Here is a 5837-nt window from a genome sequence, read left to right on the forward strand (position 1 = left end):
CGGAGGTTGAGAGCGCGGAGAGCGCGAGAGCGCCGAGAACGAGAGTACCGAGGCCGCTGAGAGTGAGAGCATCGAGAGTGAGAGCATCGAGGCAGCTGAGAGTGAGAGCGCTGAGAGTGAGAGCATCGAGAGTGAGAGTACCAAGGCCGCTGAGAGCGAGAGCGCAGAGAATGAGAGTACCGAGGCCACTGAGAGTGAGAGCATTGAGAATGTGAGTACCGAGGCCGCTGAGAGCAAGAGTGCCGAGAATGTGAGTACTGAGGGTGCTGAGAGCGAGAGCGCCGAGAACGTGATTACTGAGGGTGCTGAGAGCGAGAGCGCCGAGAGCGAGAGAGCGCCGAGAACGAGAGTACCGAGGCCGCTGAGAGTGAGAGCATCGAGAGTGAGAGCATCGAGGCAGCTGAGAGTGAGAGCGCTGAGAGTGAGAGCATCGAGAGTGAGAGTACCAAGGCCGCTGAGAGCGAGAGCGCAGAGAATGAGAGTACCGAGGCCACTGAGAGTGAGAGCATTGAGAATGTGAGTACCGAGGCCGCTGAGAGCAAGAGTGCCGAGAATGTGAGTACTGAGGGTGCTGAGAGCGAGAGCGCCGAGAATGAGAGTACCGAGGCCGCTGAGAGCGAGAGTGCCGAGAACGTGAGTACTGAGGGTGCTGAGAGTGCCGAGGCTGCTGAGAGTGAGAGCGCCGAGAACGAGAGTACCGAGACTGCTGAGAGCAAGAGCACAGAGAATGAGTACCGAGGCCGCTGAGAGCAAGAGCGCCGAGAACTAGAATACCGAGGCCACTGAGTGTGAGAGCATCGAGAATGAGAGTACTGAGGCTGCTGAGAGTGTGAGCATCGAGGCAGCTGAGAGCGAGAGCGCAGAGAATGGGAGTGCCGAGGCCGCTGAGAGAGCACAGAGAATGTGAGTTCCGAGTTCGCTTTGAGTGAGAGCACAGAGAATGCGAGTGTCGAGGCCGCTGAGAGCGAGTGTGCCGAGAGCGAGAATGCAGAGAATGTGAATGCTGAGGCCGCTGAGAGTGCTGAGAATGAGAGTACTGAGGCTGCTGAGAGCTAGAGCGCCGAGAACGTGAGTGCTGAGAATGTGATTGTGGAAACTACACCAGGAGGAATTGCACCGAGACTGAGAATGTGAGTGTCCAAATGGTGAGTGAAAAAGCTGAGACCAAGAAGAGGTGCGCCATGGTTAAGAACGAGTGTGCAACTTTTTCTTCCTTCGAGAATGAGGGGGTAATTTTAGTTTTCTGTCATAATCACGAAGCAGATCAAGTTACCTTTGAACAATGTGACAAGTAAGGGAACCATTGTTCGAAGTTTCAAGCTTCATGCCATTGCCATTAATGTCTTTACCTTGTGTCAGGTACTTTTAGTACTGTCTTTATATTTGTATCAGAGCTCATTGAACTCTTTTCTAGGTTGATTGTTAAGCCAGTTTTTCTTCTGCCTCATGGTCCTGTATGGACTGTTTTCACTGGATCTTTTTTGGCCATCAGGAGCCACCTTTAAGGGGAGGGGTTATGTTAGGACCTTATGCCTTGTCATGTCTTGTATTTAGAACATTTAATTTTGAGTCCATGTTCCTCTTGTAGTTTTGTTCATGGTCTTTATATTTCCTTTGTTCTTGCTAATTAGGTTCAGGTGTTTCTTGTTTTATGATTAGATCTCTTTGTTATTTAACCCAGTGTTTCCCAACCTTTTTTCAGTCAGGCACCCTTAGAAATTTTTTAAAAATTTGTGGCACCCTATATAGACATGTGGGGGCGTGTTTAAACGAGGCGTTTTAGGAGGGCGTGGACCAGTCTTAACTTTTATAAAGAATATCTCTTTGGGTTTGAGACTTTAGTCTTTGCAACTTTAGGGATCTTATCTATTCACGAACAGCTTATAACACTTCAAAGAGAAAGGAAAACTTGAAATCGCATCATATGACCCCTTTACTGTGTATCTTATTTGTTATTATTTAGGACATCCGATATCAATTATATATATTAAATGTTTTATACACATTTTAACATGTTAGAAAAAGATTTTTTTTACACACCAACCCTGCACTCGTCAGACAGCACCCCAGTTGGGAAACACTGATTTAACTGAGTGGTTCATTCTTGCCTTTGTGGATTATTGTTTGTACATACCCTTTATGGTTCATTGCTATGGTCAAGCTCTACACACCATGTCATGTGTTCTACATTCAAGCCATGGATTACTATTCTATTTTGAGCCATTAAACATAATTTTTCTGCATCTAGATCCTGACTCCAACTTGGTTTTGGGGGTTCGTTAGAACAGTGGAGATCAAAATTAGAGCACAAGCTATAAATACTTGATTTTTTTCTGAAATATTGTTAATTTTCATTGCTCAGAATTTGAAGGAATATTTGCTGTACGCTCTTAAGAAAAATGGTTCTAAACAGTACCAGAAAAGGGTTCTTCGTCTTGTAACATTAGCAGAACCCTTTTTAGTGCTAAATAGAACCTTTTTATAGGGTTCCATATAGAACCATGCTTTGAAAATGCTATAGGACCTTAATGGTGTTATAAATAACCTTTTTAATGATAGTTTTTCATTAATATTAGTATGTTAATATCATTAATATTAGTATTATTTGTATATATTATTTATTCATATTGTTTTTTACCCCTCTATCTGCCTGGTCTTATAATATATTGAAGTGTCTATTAGGGTTTTACATAAAATCAAAAACAATGTGTCAATTAGGTACTTTTTTATGACGTGAAATTGTAGCAAAAATGACAGTGTTCTAACAGTTATTAGCAGAATACATTAATGAATGACAATGGACATTGAACATAAATAAATGCTTAAAGTAAAACAAAATATAATATAAAATAGTGTATTGAAGACCAAGCTCCAGTGAAATATCTTCACAATCCTCTATAATGCCTTTAAGTTAATCATTATCTGTATTTTGGTGTGATTAAGTGGCAGTTTCTCTCTGCAGATGATGGGGTTGTAGGATGTGACAGCATCTGAAATGCACAATTGAGTTTAGATATACAGTGTGTCTCCTTTCATTTTTTTATGTGAAAACAATTGTTTATGAAGGCCAAAAGTAGTATGTGAGCACTTCACAATGTTAAAAGGGAAAAGTAATATTAAGTCATGGGATAGCTGGGTATGTTTATGCATAACCCCTAGTAATAAAAAATATCTAACAAAATGGACCATAAATTCAATATCTTTGTTACTTTTGTGAATAAGAGGAGAGTAGTATCCTTAACTGAACAGAGCTGGTCACACTTACATGTTCTCTTAAACTAAAAAGAGAAAAGTCATAGGAAACCAATTAGCATTTGAAAGTTATAATTTATAGACATTTTAAAAAAAGAAATTATTACCTGTTGAGAGTGTGTTGACAGTCTGTGTAGTTGGATGGCTGAGCTCCAGAAAATCAGTAATGAGGCATCTTAGAGTGTAGCCTCGGTTAGGGTTTTACATTAAAACAACAACAACAATAACCACAACAGCAGCATGTTGTTTGAATTAAGAATGTTTTTATTGACATGCAAAATTGTTGCTCTTAACAACAGTTATTAGCTGAATACATTGAATGAATGACAATTGACATTGAACATGAATAAATACATAAAGAAGTAAAACACAAAATAAGAACAAAAAATAGATGTATGAAGGCCAACTTTCAGTGAAACAATCACAATCCAATCAATATGATGCCTTTTAAGTCCATCATTTTGGTGTGATTAAGTGGCTGTTTTTCTCTGCAGATGATGAGGTTGTAGGATGTGATACATCTGAAATACACAATTGAGTTTAGAGTTACAGTGTGTCCATGTGTTTATGTAAAAACAATTATGTTTATGAAGGCCAAAAGCAAAAATGGACAGTATGTGAGCCCTTCACAATCTTAAAAGAAAAAGTGATATAAAGTCATGGGATTGTTTTAATATTTTTTGTGACTGGGTGTGAATTATAAATTAATTTTACTTACTTAGTGGAGAAGAGGAGAGAAGTTTCCAAAGCTTAGCAGAGCTGCACACACTTATATGTGACCAAAAACGGAAAAAAAGATAAAGACATGTTTGTTTGGAAACCAGTTACAATTTTAAAGTTAAATTTGTATTTAAATTTAAAGAATGAAATCATTTACCTGTTGAGAGTGTGTTGACAGTCTGTAGTTGGATCACTGAACTCCAGAAAATCAGTATGAGGTGCTTTGACAGTTACAGATTTGAAAAACAAAAGAGCAGGAATAAAGAACCCTAAAATCTAACACAATGAACCATTTCAGCATAAAAGGGTTCTTCAGAATGCTATGGTTCTAAATAAAACCATTACTATATGTAAAGAACCTTTAAAGAACCATCTTTTTTTAAGAGTGTAGGTATACCACTGTTCTACTAACATGTTTGACAAAATAACCAAGGCATTTCAACAAAAACCTTTATTTTGTGTAAAACACAGTGATCAAAATGTGTAACCGCTGTAACACGAAATACAGTAACCACTGTAGCACGAAAGAAGATTACAACTAAAATTTTGGAGGATAACGGCTGTCAAAGATTAGTAGGAAGTGTAGAGGCCCCTGCTTTGAATGACTTCAGCAGATCTGTGGCCACAGGACATCACTAGTTTCTCACACTGCTCTGGTGTGATCTTGGTCCACTCTTCTTCCATTCTCTTCCATAGTTCGGTAACTGTAGTGGGTTTCTTAGCCCTAACTTTGCTGCCAAGGATTTTCCACAGATTTTCAGTTGGGTTTAGATCAGGACTCTGGGCCGGCCATTTCATTATGTCAGTGTTCTTAGTTCAGGGAACTGCTTTACCCATTTTGCAGTGTGACGGGTGCTCTCGTCACTAAAGTGAACTTTGGACCAGTTCTCCTCTCTCCACACAACATGCTCCTCAGCAAAGGTGAGCCTAGCCTTTTGATTCTTTCTGCTGATGAGAGGCTTGGTCACTGCAGAGTGCGCTTTCAGTCCGACTTCTTTTAAATGTGCCGAGACAAATCCATACCTTGTTCAGCGCTGAACTGGTGAGCAATTCCAGCTGCAGTGTTGAACCGATTCTCCATTAAGAGTCTCCGCATTATCCTGTCTTCTCGTGTATTTGTCTTAAATGCACATCCAGCCTTTTTGGGGGACTTTAATTAATTTGTGTCATTGTAAAGATGCAATATTCTAGAAATCACAGATTTGGGATGACCAACTTCTCATGTGTGGGTCATCCCTTTGGCCTTCATCTGGACAACCTCCTGTCCCAGGCTTTCAATCATCTTAGAGTGCTCCCCCCTTCTTGCAATCTCAGTGAAAATTGGAGAAATGCTGCCAGTTAAATAGGGTTTGTCATTTAAATAAATTAGAGACAATCTGAGGAAGGCTGGATGGCCGAAATGAATCAGTGTGCAGTGTTTTAGTCATTTTGTATGTTTCTAGATTGAGCCATGTCTGAATAAAGGCTTTTTAATGTTTTGGAATCGGAAGAATTGCCTTGAATTCTTATTTTCTATAGATAAGGGTTTGTCATATAATTAAGGAAATTAGCACCAGGTGCCAGATTAACACCAAAAGCCTGGAGGTATCTGTAATTGTTCTCTGATTTTGATCAGAGTTGTTTTTCAAATATCTCATTTAAGTTTTTTATACTGTGCTTCAGAATATAATTCAGAATACAATTAATTTATGAAATATGCATTAATTTTGAACTCCACATATATATGTGAGCTCAAATTTGTGAAAGATCAAGTCAAATGTGGAGATCAAATTTGTGAGATATATATATATATATATATATATATATATATATATATAATTTATTTTTTCTTCACAAATTTATTTCAATTTTAACTAATTTATATT

The 5837-nt window shown here is 39.1% G+C and overlaps 1 protein-coding gene across 1 annotated transcript in view; it reads left to right on the forward strand.

Moving 5' to 3' along the window:
- LOC107575757 (calcium-dependent secretion activator 2-like) overlaps positions 1–5837 on the forward strand; it is a 100040-nt gene that overhangs the window by 64919 nt on the left and 29284 nt on the right. The window lies entirely within an intron of this gene.

Source organism: Sinocyclocheilus grahami, unplaced genomic scaffold (genome assembly GCF_001515645.1).
Source record: "Sinocyclocheilus grahami isolate Dianchi unplaced genomic scaffold, SAMN03320097.WGS_v1.1 scaffold31.1, whole genome shotgun sequence".
NCBI lineage: Eukaryota > Metazoa > Chordata > Actinopteri > Cypriniformes > Cyprinidae > Sinocyclocheilus > Sinocyclocheilus grahami.